Consider the following 16,756-nt stretch of genomic DNA (forward strand, 5'->3'; position numbering starts at 1 on the left):
TTTATCGAATAAAAGGATTTTTTTATAAAAATATCAATTAATTATCATGTGGGATTGGTAAAACTGTGACTTTTTATTTCAAAAAAATTTATGATGGGGTAAGAAGTGTATTTATGAAAAATCGAATTCATGTAGAGTAATCCAAAAAAAAATAAAATAAAATATTATGAAAGAAATAAACTGACTGCGTGTTGATAAAATTGTTACAATACGGAAAGATTATCTATCCGCAAAAAAACGCACTGTTGGTTGAAGAGGCTCGATCTATAATAAACTAACAATGCTGAGGATATAATATAAAGGCTCTCATTGCTAATAATATACAGTAAATTAAAATATAGCAGAAAATTTGGACTTTTAAGCACTGATAGAGAAGCAAAAAGTGTAAGTTTTGTTATAATAAAAAAATCTTTAACATTCACAAAAATTAAATACTTAACTAGCTTATAAATGGTTGTATTATAAAGATAAAACCATAAAAAAAGCTTTTTACTTATTTTATAGATCAAAATATTTTCTTTTTAGAAAAAGCAAGATTTCTTTTCATATATTAATCATATAAATCAGTCGATAACCTGAAAGATAGATTCAAATAAAAAAATTTTAAAACACAGTCTTACTATAAACAGAATAAAATTATAAAATGTCTAAATTTCTTGCACTCAATATAATATAATTGTAGAAAAACAGAAAAATTCGCTTTAACTTGAGTTCAAGAATCTATTAAAAATAAATATGTAATATAGTGATTGCCAAATATATGCATTTATGGGAGTTAAAGCGACGAGCATGCCTTTTTTTTTAATTAAAAAGAGGAACTACATTAGATTAAATATAATCTGCGCAGTAAGTATATATGATATTAAAGTTTTTGTGAGCAAGAAGCAAAGATTATATTTGTTTATATCTGCGAAAATATAAACCATTTAAGTCCGTGAAAAATTATATTGTATGTACTGGTATTGGATGGTTTTGTGTAATAATATCACCAAGGTATATGAAAGGAACTATATTACATATAATATTGAGCCCTATATACAAACTATTTTACTGTTGGCAATACTCTAAATATTATAGTCTTTTAAGAGGATGTAAGATGCGAAGCTCGCTTAAAATGATCGATAGAATTATTCCACGAAAAATCATCAATTTAAGCTTGATGGGGAAAATATATAGTTTTGAAATAAAATTTGGTTAAAAAATTATTTAAAAACGTATTAGCAGTATAAAATGAAATTATGCGGTTGTACAGTATCTCAAGTCATAAATTGAAGTGTTGGTAATGTTAGCTAAATAATACATACAAAATAAGGGATTGATGGTCACAAAATAATATAATTCATATATTGAGGTTTTATTACTATTAATTGAAGCTTAGACACGAAAAATATAATTGAGTAAAAATGTGAATGAATATTCTTGAAAAAAGGATGAATTTAGGTTTATTTATAATATAATTAATCAGATAGGTAGATTTTAGTAAATATTTTTATGGAGCAATCTAAAGATTTTCCTACCAAATTAAATAATTAATAATCAAATTAGGCATAAATGAATATTCATTTACCAAATTTAATTTTATAAGAAAGATAAAATTCAAAATCTCCACATAAGATTAGGAAGCACTCGGTTCAAGAAATTATTGAAAACAAACTACAAGATATAAAAGTGAATACAGGAATAATCTTTTATGTCAAACTTCGCAAGGTTTACTGTATCACTATTTGTATAATAAACAGAAGATTTAATTGCATTAATAATAATTGAAAAATGAATATTTATAATCTGACAAATGTTTAAAATTACTATCTGTGAATACATGATATACTAGCAAAATATCTTCCTTAAATTAAACATACTGTAAAATTAAACTACCATAAGCTATTTAACATGAGACGAAGGGAACACAAAATACGTAATTCATATATTAGAAACTCAGAAATTGAATCCAATTGTGCAAGATGCTTTACAGAAAATAGAAATGGTAAATATTTTGAATTATGCAAATTGATGGGAAAAATCCATGCGGGAATATTCTTGTTATGATAAAATCACAAGAAGCATGTCTCAAATAATATATAGAGAAATCGAAGTTTTTACTTGAAAAAACATGAATAGTGAAGATCTTATATGCCCATAAATGAAAAATACAGCATTTTAGTTTGCTTTTTTGTAATGTCTACATTATTATAATATTCGCTTTTTACTAATATGACCAGAAAAATAAAAAAATCCAAAACATATTCTAAATCATTATTTTATTGTCTATAAGTTAATATTGAGACAATTATATTATTTTTTTAAATTAGAGTTTACTGTCTTTGATATTTCAATTTCTAAAATTTATCAATATTTTTATTAAATACACAAACACGTGATTACGAAAAAAACAAGAAATTCTTGTACACATAATTTTTTTATATTTGAGTGCATTTTTCTTAAAATAATTGATAAAAAATTTAAATAAATAATATGTAATTCTGCTGTTTACTTCTCTTTTAGTATGAATCAAACGGGTTTATTTTGGTTATTAGACATTTTAGAATTTTATATAGATTATGTCTATGACTAGGTGTTTGAACATTGATAATATGTCTGTTTAATGTTCGTTATGAATTATATACGCGAATAAGTTAATTATAAATAATTAATTCCTTTACTAACACAAGAATATTTTCTATTGTGATTAATAATATGTAAATATATTCTTGTTGATGGAAAAATAGAAAAAATATTTTAATCTTTATTCATGTAAAGGTTATTTTGTGACAGAGTAAAATAATATATTTATTTGGGTTTATTAATTTAATTTATGTTCCGGGGGTTACTAAAAAATAGGACTTGAAAAAAGGAGAGGCGTCGAAGATTATTTGGTGAAGAGTATATATATGTCTTGTCCACGGGAAATCAAACAGTTTATGCATAAATAGAAAATTTAAAAAAAATTTCAAATCCATTCCGAAATAAAAGAACGTTTATATTGCCAGGGTTTACTTATTAAACGTGTATTTGAAATCTTGTTCTAAACGATATTTTTAAGGTCGAAGTTCAAGTTACATTAAAATATTATTCGAATATTTAATCACGCCTTATTCAAAAAAAAATAGTATGTATGATTAAATAAAAAAATTATAATTTAAGCGTAAATATAAACAAGAGCATACATTTATATTATAGAGCTTTTGGATTGAGAAAATACCCTGAACTACTAGGTTTTGAAAGGAGTTAGGCATTAAAAAGACTTCGGAGAGGAGGAAATATTCGAAAAAATAAAAAAAATTTGATACGAAATATCAGGTAAGCTGTGCTTGATAACAAAAACTAAACTTATATCGATAACGATAAATTCAGCCCTAAAATAAATAAACATTTATATCATTGTAATCCATTTGAACTCATTTTAAACTTTAAGAAAGATCAACGGAAGATGTATTAAGAAGTTTTGACTTGTTACGGATAGGCCACTTACGATTTAGTAGCTGAAAGTGAGAAACTTACTTAACCCTTATAAAAATTTTGCATATTAGAGAAATACATTTTTAATTTTTAAATTTCGAATACGCTTTCGCCCGATTCATTCTCTTCATTCGCCATCGCAGTATTTAATTTTTCAAGAATATTATTTAGAATGAGTCTACAAATAGCATTGAATTCATTTTTATCGAACATTCCAAGATAATTATCCTTTCCACCTTTTCCCTTTTCATCATTACTATTGGTACGATTTTTTTGTGATATAGTATGAATAGAATCGAGCATATTGTCTGGAATTGAATTTTTTTTCTCTTCTTTCATACATTTTTTACCTGTATTCATATAATCATCATCCAACTTATTATTTTCTCCTACTTTATTGTCTTTATTGTAATTAATCCCTTTGTATTTAGTAAAATCTATCTTCGTTTCATTATTTTCCATTATCTTTCTATCTGGAATTGAACTAATTTTCTTGCCAATAATATATTCGTTTCCGGGCGAATATTTTTGACTCCCCCTCAGAGTATTAAATAGATCTGAATTAATTTTTTTACTAGCCAATCTCACACTATTTTCCGTTTCCATACACTCCGCATTAATAATCTTAATGTTATCAAGACCATATCCACAATCCACAAACAAATTTCGAAAGCAGCTTTCCATAAATTTTTCAAACAAGCCATTCTTTCCAAACCACAAGCATTCATCATCAAAAATAGAAAAAAAGATAAAAGCTTCTTGTTTTATGAGAAGTAAAAGTGTAGTGCAAATATATTTGTAGTCCGATTTAATTTTTCCGAATACTATATCTTTTTGTGTGCATATTATTGATTTTCTGATGCGGAGGTAATTGTATTTTACTTTTATCATTTCAGATGGTTGTAGTAGATTTATGGCTTTAAACATTTCTTTGCTTTTTAGTAAAATGTTTGGATCTTTTTTTAGTGATTGTGATGTCCTTAGAAGTAAAATTTGTGTTATTTTTTTTAGTATTGTTTGTGATTTTTTCAGGTATGCTGATGCTTCATTATTCTTTTCTTCGTTGATGTTTATGTAATTTCTGTTGTTAATATTGTTATCGATATCGGTTTTGATATTTATATTGTCACTGTTGTCTATAACGGTGTTTATATTTCTATTGTAACTATTATCTACATCAGTGGTAATATCATTATCAATATCGGTTTTAATCTTATTATCAATATCGGTTTTAATATTTTCGTCAATATTTATATTGGTGCTTATTTTGATCTTTTCTTTTGTATCATTTATGGTGTCTTCTTCCTCTGTTAAACCGTTAGAGTCAACTATTTTTTGTATATCACCAGATTCAATATTATAGTTAATGTAATTATTTTTTATATCATCTGATTCCACTTTATTTAGTATTCTTATATCACTGCTTTCAGTTTGTGCATCATTTATTTCCGTATTGTTGTTTTTAATATCCAGTTTATCATTCGAAATGATATTATTAGGCGCATTATCGTATATACTCTTATCACACACAATATTTTGTCCATTATTTTCGCGTTTTGTGTCTTCTGAATGAACATTATTAACTGTAATTTTTATGTCACTGGGTATGATTATATTGTCATTATCATGTCCTGAATCTTTTGATACATTATTTATAACCATGTTGTTTCTCACATTGAATAAATTAGTTGTTTCTTTTGACTCGTTATTATCTTTTAATTCAATATTGTCTTTCTTTTTTAACTCATTATTATCATTCATGTTGTTTCTCCCAATGAATAAATTAGTTGTTTCTTTTGACTCGTTATTATCTTTTAACTCAGTATTTTCTATTTTTTGTGAATCTTTTGATCCACAATTATCTTTATTTTGTGAATCTTTAAATTCAGTATTATCTTTTTTTTGTAATTCTTCTGATCCACCATTGTCGTTCTTTTCTGAATCTTTAAATTCCCCATTCATCATATTTTCGTTAACTCCTTTACCATAACCACAGAAACTCAAAACAGATTCAAAATAATCGATAGATTTTCTGCATTCTACAATAGCACTTCCAAGAATTTGATAATCTGCATTCAAAAATCCTTCATTTCCACATTCCCAAAACAAGTCAATAATGTCAAAAAACTTCAATTCATTATCAATATCCTTTATTTGCTTATTCAAATCATGTAAATTGCCGATATGTGTGTTTGTTTCGTTAAAACAGCTTTTAAATGTTTTGTATATTTGAACTGATAGGTTTATGTTGCTTAGCTGGTCTGTAATCCTTTTTAATTTTGTTTGTGGTGTTTTCTTTGATTTTTCGAACATTGTGGGTGTGATTTGGGGCATATTTATTAAGTTTTTTGGATTTGTATAGGTTGATTGATTATTGGCCAATAAAGTTGTGTTTTTAAGGTTAAATGGGGTATTATCATGGGAATAATTATTCAATAATACATTTGCGGACACATCTTCGCTTTTTTTGATTTCTATGATTTCATTTGCTATTATTAGGTTGCTTTCTGTGTCTATATCTTTTATAATTTCAATGGTATCCCTGATTTCTTTGGTATCTACCTTCTGTGGTTTTTTAATTCCCTTTATTTCATTTGCTGTCATTTTATTGCCTTCTAAGCCTGGGTTTTTTATACTCTCAACAGAATACCCAATTTCTTTTGTATCTACACAATCAGTTTTCTCAATTTCAGCATATTCACTTTCGAGAAGCCGATTATCTTCTATTTTCATGCATTCATTGTCTTTTATCACTTTGCTATTTTTTATTTCAAAACCTTGATTCTTATTTATTTTAGTATTTTTTTCTTTTTTATATAAATAAGCGTTATTATTGACTTTTGTGTATACAGGGATTCTCGCACAATTCAAAATCTTAAATTTAACATCATCATTACCCTGTATTCTATTGATATCTTCATTGATTCTGCTTTCAATGCTTTCTACTTCATTCCTAACATAATCTTTCGTATAAACAGGTGCACAAATAATTGTTGGCTCCTCATCTTTCTCTAAATTGTGGCTAGTTTTATATTCATTTATATTTTTACAGTTATTAAATAGACCTTTGTATTCTTCTGTGTTGATTTTAAAGCTATTATTGCGTTTATTTTTGTTTTTAAAGTTTTCGAATTTTATTATTTCATTCGCTAACTCACCCTCAAAGCCATCGCTGCATTTATTTTTGTTTTTAAAGTTTTCGAATTTTATTATTTCATTCCCTAACTCACCCTCAAAGCCATTACTGCATCCATTTTCATTTTTTAACAAGGTTTTCTCGCGTTCTAATCCGTTTCTAAAACCTGCATTATATTCATCATCGTTTTTTAAATCATTAAGCTCAAAAACTTCCCTTTCACTTTCTAAATTTATATTTTTATAACCATAAACACTATTATTCATTTCTACTTCACCTGGATCAGCACAAAAAATATTCTCCACAATCAAACAAATTTTTTCTTTGACAATATTAATTTTTTTTGAATTAATATCCAGAGTGAAACAGTCATCACCCCGACTGCCACTATTTGTATTTTTATATTCACCATCAATAAGACAGTTATTCAATATTAAATTATTATCACCTTTTAAATAAGCGTTTTCAATACACGGTTGGCAGACAACATTGTTTGATTCATCTATATTTACTTTTTCTCGTAAACTTACATTATCTAAACTATATTCTATTTCGTTTCGGTCAACATATACGGTACCATCCCCATTTTCCCTATTAATATCTGGTTTGTCTTTACTCTTTCCCATTTTGGACTCTAAAACTTTTATTCAAAACTTTTATTAAATCTGGGGTTTGTGAAACAATGATAAGCAAATCACCGCCACGTAAATATTTGATAATTCTTTTTAATTGACTTGGGAGAAAAATATATTTCTATATTCTATAACTATTTCTGTAACTTTACCAATTTAAAATAATTATTCCATAAAATATTATGGATTTATCTTATTGGAATTGCTTATTTACCATTTATATTTTAACTGTAAATTCAATATTTTTAATTACTGAAATACCCATTTCTATTTGTGTCTTTTGCGAAGAATTTACAAGATTTTGGGCTTTTATTTCAAGAAAAATATCGGAAGTTATTTTATTGCCTTAATATAAAAGTTTGGGATTCAATCGTGTCTTTTGCGAAGAATTTACGATATTTTGGGCTTTTATTTCAAAAAAAAATATCGAAAGTTATTTTATTGCCTTAATATAAAAGTTTGGGATTCCATTCGTGTCTTTTGCGAAGAATTTACAAGATTTTAGGTTTTTATTTCATAAGAAATATCGAAAGTTATATTGCCTTAATATAAAATTAATAGGATTTCATGTGGTTCTTTTTATATTTTCTGATAAAGGACAACCAAATTACGACCATTAAAAAAAATTTTTTGAAGTTTTATGTTTTGGAAAAGGATTGATCTGTTTTAAAACTACAGTTTAAAATTATAATAAATTTAATTTATATAGCATAGTTTATATGAGTTTTTTTAGATCTAAACATATTTTCTGGACTCACTTATATTTTAAAAGCATATTATTTATATTTTTTTTTATTTTTTGTATCATATTGATGCTTTAGTTCTTATTCGTACATAATAGAATTATTGCTTTTCTTGCATCAATAAGAAATTATCATATTCAGAATTTTGATTTTTTATCGCATTTAGTTCTGTATTTCTATTATAAACTCAGTTGCATAATTTATTTTAAATATTAATTGAAAACATGATATTTATCTGTATTATAAATAATAGGGAATTTCTCGTTTTAATTCATTTTTCTTATGACCAGAAATGCATATTACTAATTTGTTAGACCACTTTGTTGTAATCTAAGTTTATTTAAAAATAAACCTATCTACTTCCACCAAAAATATTTAAATAAAATATAATCTTTTTAAAAAAATAATTTTCAGTTTTCTATAATTAACATTCCTCTTTTTTATAAAATTTAAGTTTTTGAGTAAGAATCTATTTTCAATCCAATATATATTTTAAATAATCAAAAATATTTACCTTTCTATAAAATTATAGGGTTTTTTTAGAAAGATTGTTTTAACTGCAATATATTTTTCGAATAATCAAAAATATTTTCTTTTTTATAAAATTTACATGCCCTTGAATTTTTTAAGAATTTGTATGTTTTTATTAATGTTTTTCAATGATATAAATACAAATATTTGTTTATATAAAATTGCATTTAGCATATTTCTGTGTGAATAAACTAAAAAAATATGCTTATTATTATATTTACCTCAAACTACAATACATATTTCATAAAACTGTTATGTTCAAATTAATGTTTAGTTTCAGATAATATAATTCCTTAAAAATCAACTATATAGTAATTTTTCGGCATTACTTCTAAAATAATTTATATGGTGATCGAAAGTGCTTTTTTTTTATAATTTAATGGTAATTTAAAAAATCTAAACCAATAAAAATTTTATCTAATTACTTAAGTCTATTTATCTACGTTTTTGCATCGGAATGCCTTTTTATGAACAAAAGTAAAACATATTACATTAAAAATTTAATTTAGCTTAAGAATATCATGATTTTGATTCGACATCTTTTTCGTAAAATTTTCAAACAAATTCTAGTTTATCATATGATTCAACCAAAATTATAACCATGCTGAAATAACCCAGTATGGCACGTTGAAAAAATTACTGAGGAGCTAATATATTTTTTTATCCTAAAATAAATGTATATGATATTTTAATATTTGTTTGACAAATTTATGTAAAATGTAATATCGAAAAAATAATCATATATCTTCTCAAAATATTAATGCTTATTGATGAATATGATAATTTTTTTCCGGATACAACAACGTTTGGAACAAGGTAAAATGAAAAAAGGCCAAGAATAATATAATTAAAAAAACAATGCCGATTTCAGTTAAAATATAGCACATAATTGCGTTTCTTTATTCGGATAAAAAAGCTTATAATTTATTCTAATTTAATAAGAAATTTGAATATTGACACCTCATTAAATTATATATTTTGTTATCACTGATATTTTTTGCAAAATAATTCATTTTTTATAAAAATTGCAGCTATTTCATATTTATAAACGTGGTGCAATAAACTTAAAAATATTTATAAATTATTGAGCTTATAATTTGCATGCACGATTTTAGTATGCTACGAATTTATATAATCATCATTCTTTTTTTTTAAGATAGTTTCATGATAAATTTGATTTTTCAATATGACCTGGTACTTTATTTAACTTAAAATCATATTTTTTTGCGAATTTTACATTATTTACTATTTTTAGCTTCTCAAAACGTTATACTGTTGTTATTATGTCAAAATATTATTCAAAAGCATTATAAAAATTGGTTTTTTATTCTATTAACGTCATAGCAATTGATGAATATTTTATTAAAAAATAGTTCTTGTAAAAAAACCCACGCGTATATAAATTTAATAGAACTACAACATATATGGTTTTTATGTGGTCTTCAAGGAGTTTCATGTATAATTGACTAGATTTACATCGAAATTTAGATATCTTGAAAATAAGCATAAAACGAAAATTTATGCATAACAATACTATATAATTTTTTATTTTTTTACTGATTAGAAAAGGTATTTAAAAAATTATCGAAATAATATATTAAATCTAAAGGATAATGTTCATTAATTTTTTCAAAAAAATCAGACGATACACTTTTTTTGTTTAAAATATGTTCTAAAGATATCAAAGTATCAAATAATATATGAAATTTACATGAATCAAATTCAATTTTTTTTATTAAGTTGGATAAATTTATTTTTTTTTCTGTTAGGGCTTGTTTTATTTTATAAGAAAACATGAAAAAGCAGTAATATTTAATTATTGAACAGGTTAAAAAAATATACATATAAATTGCTATAAGAAGTGTAAAAATATGATGTAAAGTAATGAAATAGATTATTCTATCTTATATAATATTATGTTTATAACTCCAATTTTGTACTATGGTCTTTTAAATTATATTTTTTATCGTTTTAAATCAAGTTTTTAATCTGTGTTGCAATTTTTTTGTGTCTATATATAATTTATAATTTTTATTTCTTTAGCTCAGGGAATAAAACCTCAAACATTTATGAATACCAATCTTAAATAGTAAAAATATGTATATTGTCAAATATTAGACTTGTAAACCACTTTTTATCATTGTCGATAGATTAAAATTGGCTTCTTTAGCTTTTGAATTCAAATATAATTGAACTGATTTAAAAGATTGTAAAAAATATGAATTTCCTCTCTTTAACTATATACTATATCGCTAATATTTTTCTGAATACATAAAACGACAGTTTTAACAAATATTACATATTGCAACGTCTATTTCGTTAGTGAGTCTCAACATTGTATATATGCAACATTTGTATTGAAAATTTCATCATATACCTAAAATTAAAGAATAATAAAATAAAAAACTGCAAAAAATCAAATTTAATAAAATAAGCTGATTTTTTATATGAACTAATATTATTTAAAACTAGAATTTTGATTTAGTAAAGCAAAAAAAATAAAATAATTCATACAATATTTTTAATTTATTAATAATAATTATTATTTTTCAATTACTTTCTTGTAAAAAAAACACACCAACAAAATATAAAACTGTTTAATATTAAAATTAAACTATAATTATAAGACAACACTTGATTTATTAAACCTACAGAAAGCTGTTAAATCAATATTTTACATTTTTTCGTATCACAATTATATTACAAAAGATCTAACACATGTTTACAGTTAAAATACTTGTTTTGTTTAGACTTGAAAAATAGTGTTTTTTATTTTCTCTCCTATATATTAAACTATTCCCAAGTTGTCAGAGCAATATGTTTTATTCTATTCATATATAATAATTTAATTTGGGGAGGTTAAATATATTTTTACGCTAAGCATTTTTTCTATAAGTGATTGTTATTTTTCGATTAGGAGCCTCTTTTAATCATTTTTAATGCTTAAAAGATTTAAAAAAAACATTTTTGTGCCCAATATTTATATATGTTGGTTTAAATGGATTCTTAAGTAAAATAATTTCATATGTTTTGAATTTATCTTTTGAAAAAAATACAGTTAAAATTATAAAATTATTTTTATTCTATTATTTAATGATAAATGTAAATTTCTTTCTCCCTTCTATGGGTCTTTTCCAATTAATTTGATATAATTGAATATAAATTGTGTGTACATAAGTACGAGCTGAAAATTTATCGATAACACAAAAGGTTTAATTGATGTATATAAATATTAAATATGACTTACCGTGATACCCTATTTTTTTAATGAACATGAGCTCTATATACAAGTTCTTAGACCGTTAATATACAGAAGTTTGTAAATGGTAATAAAATCTTCAAAATATGTAAATAGATGTGTTAAAGATATATAAAAATACACTTAGGCATTGCTAAAATAATTTTTATTATTCATGCTTAATCCTATAAATCTAAATTAAATAATATGTATTGATGAATTAAGAAATCTTTCTAAAATGCAGCGTATACTTGAGTGTTGTTGAATCTGAGTGGCCAAATATGTGAAAGTTATATTTATTTTATATATAAAATATACGAGATTTCTTCAATATAACAATTAAGATACTTCAGGGGCATTTTGATTTATTTCTATCTCTATGGTGTTGTATGTTTCGTTCTCAATAGTGTTCAGGGTTATTCTTACCCTTTTGTCTTTTGATATTTTCTTTACGATTTTAAATTGGCTATGAGCTTTCTAACACATCAGATATATTGATCCAAAATATATATTTTTTTATATTCTTTATTGTTGTTTTTTGTTTATTCAATTATCAGAATTATTTATTTATTATTGTGATATACCATTAAATATTGTATATATCTGTTAAGATTATTTTATGAAACCTGTACTTATCCTATTATTAGTCTATTTTTTTATATTTGTTTTCCAATAGAAAGACCATAATCAAGCCCAAAGGTTTTTCTTTTTCTACGTTTTTAGACAATTTCTTTTATTCTACTCTAAAACGTAAAAAGCATCTTAAAATCCAAAAAAAATATAAATGTGGGAATTAATCCGGGATGAATTGATATACAGCATCATTTTCTCATCATTTCTACATCCATAATATTTTTTTACTAGAAAAGAAAATTAATCTAGAGCTATAAAGTTACTAAAAGGTTTAAACACACTATATATAATTGATAAATAACATATTTTATAAAACGATAGATATTATATATTTCTTACTTCTTTCTACAGAATATTTCTATTAAGAATGTTTAGTTAGAATTATTAAAAGATTATTATTGTTTCATAATTTTTATAAACTTACAAGCTAAATTTTTTTTATTGTAATAAAAATATTTATATATATTTGTTTATAATGGGGTGGTGTGGTTGAGTGGTTTACAAGTCTGACTCCTAGGTCAGGGGTCGCGGGCTCCTTTTCCACCCACCCCACTAATTTCCCAAACGAATTTACTCTAAAGAAAAATACCCAAGGGGGCGGCCAGTGGACCATAAAAGATAAACCATAAAGCACTGACAAGCCATGAGAAAAAGGAGGTTGCTGTGTAAGCCGTTGAACTGTGCCTTCAGTATTGAAAAAGATCCCACACCGTTCAGCAAGGATATAGGTAAGTGTAGAGTGTGGTTGTAGCTTGTAACTTGTAGCGATGAACAGTAGACAGAATCTCATTCCCTCCACATAATGACTGCCGCCTATGAGAAAGGGCCCAATCCACGGTGATTACGGGTGACAAGAAGTGCTGGAGGTTTCCAAAGAGAAATGCAGCAGTTAAGCAATAGTTCCTATGTATATAAAGCGAACTTCCTAAAAAGTAATAGAAGTAAAACATAAATAAATAAAGTAAATTCGATTAGAATTTTGTTTATAATAATAACGAAATGTCAGTTTTTATAAATACCGACTAAGTTTAAACGATATATTATATTTGCTCATGATCAAGCAATATATTTAATGTAAAATTCACACAAGGAAAATAATATTTTGAAAAATATGCAATATGATAAAAAAACTATACTATGAAGATATAGACTCGCCTATTGTTCAATAATAGGTGTATTATAAAATCCAAAAATTAAATGGAAGAATTATAAAAGTGGTTTTTCACTATATTTATAAAGGTAAAATTCCTCGTGTACGTTAGATTTAAAAAAATTAAATTGGTTGCATTTTACCTAATATTATAAGCTTATATACAATTATAATATAATTTGAAATTCAAGGGGCTTATTTATGGCCCAATCCTCATATAGATCATCCAAAAAATTTCCATATAAAGAGTTTATCAATTAACAATAAAGGTTAATGTGTTCATAATGACTAATTTTTCATCCAATACTAAAATTTATTAGATTTTTAAACTTAATTTGATACTTCTACTCACTGCCAGTAATTCGTATAACTATATAATATATATCGTACGTTACCTATATGTTAATACTTGGTTTATAACCTAAATATGTGTATATTATGATCATGTGGATGTGAGAGCGTTCTTTGAGCAGTTAGTCAGATAAAAATGACTAAAAAAACGCTGTAGTTTTTATTTAAAATATTGCAAAAATAATTTATTATTATATATGAATAAATATTTTTAATCAGGTACAAACATCTTTTATGCATTTCAAATATTTAAAATGATTTAACGCTCTTTTTCGTGTGGATTATTTCAACACGGTTTTCGTTATAAATAGAAAAGTTGTGAAATATCAAAATACAACTATTTACGTACAAAATTTGTGCATCATAATTCGTGCTTACTAACAATAGAAAATAATTTAATATTTCTATAAAATTTTTCATCACGGATTATATACAAGATTTAACACGTGAATATATATTTTTACAATATTATATTTTATATGATGTTTTTGTTATGTATTACATACAATGTTTTTTAGATCAATTGACTCAAAATATATAAGTCTTAATTTAGATATGCATCGGTTATTTTTCTAGCCGATTATAAAATAAAAATAGTTATTTATATGATTTTGCTGTTCTTATTAGCTTTTATACGCATACCAGGCTTGTGAAATCTCAAAATGATTTTACTTCTCTGCTAAAATCTTCAAAAACAAATAAATACGAAAATAACATTTTCTGCAACAAATGTCATGTAAAAAACATAATTTGGCATAATCAAAAATAAAAAAAAAATTTGCAATTATTTAGTCCTTTCCAGACATCCATGCACCCTAGGTGTAGATAGGAAAAAAAATATCATAAAAATCCTGTATTAATCCATTAATCTAGAGCCAAATTAGTATAATATTTGCTTCTAAAACGAGAAAATACCCATTCTAAGGTCAGATCAACAAGGTGTGAATTTTTTACTTTCTAGAAAAAAATATTTTTCCAAGCCGCGTTCAAGGCTACCTGTATGATTGCAATTCTCAGTTTTAATGTGCTTTCTTAGATTATAATCGCTTTATACCACTTAAAACCTTTTTTTTCGAAATTATATATTTTTAATAGATTTACAATTTTAATTGCTTCAGATAATTCTATGATATTATCTTTATTGGATTAAAAAACCATTCGAGACTTGCCTGAAATTATAATTTATCGTCAATAAAAACTAAAATTAAAAATATACCGGCTTTATTATTAAAAATTATTTCAAAGCGGATCCCTTTTTTATAAAAAAATATGTATATTTGTTCAAGGAATTTTGTATCTCAGATTAATATTTTATATAACCAAGAACTGATTTCCTAAAGTTTGTTGATTAAATTAGAGTAATTAAAAAAAAATCAATTTGAATTTCAAAAATGATAACGGACATTTTTTCACAATTACCCTAAAAGTTTGCAACATATTCTTATTTATAAAATTAATGGAAAAACTTATTCGAGAGTTAGATCCCAATTTATAAATTACTTCACCGTAATTCCTTTCTGAGAGCATTCTGGTATTCATATTTAAAAGGAGTATTTGTGATGGATTATGTATTGACACTAAAATTCATATTTTTTATATGCGAATATTTTATTTTTTTGGATTTTAGCATATTTTAAAATTTAGACGTTTAAATAGATTAGCGATCAATTTTTGATAAATATAAATAAGAAATATTTTATTCAGTTTTTTTAAAAATTATTATAGTTTATGCATATAAAAAATAATATTTAAAAGACTTTTTACCCAAATCTTTAAATTTTTTAAATGGCCCTGTGTTGTTTCATATGGGCCTCTTCTGCATACATTCTTCTTAAAATCCGAAGTGAGAATTAGTCAAAATATTTTAATTTTTACTAGAAACACAATTGTGATTCGGGGATAATTAGAAATACTATACTCGTATTATTATTTAAAAAGCATATTGCGTGGATTCCCATCCAAATAACTTCTTTAATTTATTAAAAGGACAAACAATGTCCAATTTTTATTGCCATATATCTTATAAAACTTCTTCATACTTTTTATAACAGACATTTTAATTATAGATAACTTTATAAATTTTACTTACGTGCGAAATTTCACTATCTGTATTATAACATGACTTTAACTCATCATATTTCAAGCCCATTTGTATGCCAATTTTAAACAGCTAATCTACGAAGCTATGGATCTTGATTGTTCTTTTGAGGCATAAATTTTATAATTACAAACTAAAGTGTTAATAAGAGTAAAACTACCAGGTTTTTAAGAGATTTAAATATTTATTAAATTTTATTATGGGTTAATTATTTTGCAAAAAAATACCAGATTTATCCTTCTTTAAGCTCAGCTTATATGACATCAGGAGCATATCTTGTCTTTATTTTGTGTATCTCTTCTTCTCTTACATTTTCTTCTATACTTCACTGTTTATCGAAGCTAATAAATTGCAATTTTCCTGCAGTCCTAAAGTATAATTTCTACAAATAAACTATATATTGATTTGCGACATATATTTTATATTAATAATATGTAAATTCACTCTATTCAAGCCACTTTAGCTCAGTGGCAGAGCGTTAGTCTTGTAAACTGAAGGCCGACGGTTCGAATCCGTCATGTGGCTTTTTTAAACTAAAGTTTTAAAGTTAGATCCTTTAAGAAATCAAAGTTATCGATTGATTAGGTTTTAACAGAGGAGAAGACATTAAGAAGCAATATTGAGGGTTTCATCATATATAAAAATCATATCCCACAATCTGTCACAAAAAATATAAATTAGAAATCAACCCATTGAAAAAAATCTAACTGTTGCTTTACAATTAGATGAGAATTCTTATACGATTTAAATCCTGTTTGTTTTGATTATTTATTTTTTTCTAAATCAAA

General features: G+C 24.6%; 1 non-coding gene across 1 annotated transcript; it reads left to right on the forward strand.

Annotated features, from left to right (window-relative positions):
• The first annotated feature begins 16,421 nt into the window (after positions 1–16,421).
• TRNAT-UGU (transfer RNA threonine (anticodon UGU)) lies at positions 16,422–16,493 on the forward strand. The gene has a single exon. It is a non-coding gene; the product is annotated as a tRNA-Thr (tRNA).
• Positions 16,494–16,756: the final 263 nt, after the last annotated feature.

Source organism: Rhyacophila brunnea, unplaced genomic scaffold, assembly GCF_057557595.1.
Source record: "Rhyacophila brunnea isolate RB1 unplaced genomic scaffold, BYU_Rbru_1.0 scaffold_89, whole genome shotgun sequence".
NCBI lineage: Eukaryota > Metazoa > Arthropoda > Insecta > Trichoptera > Rhyacophilidae > Rhyacophila > Rhyacophila brunnea.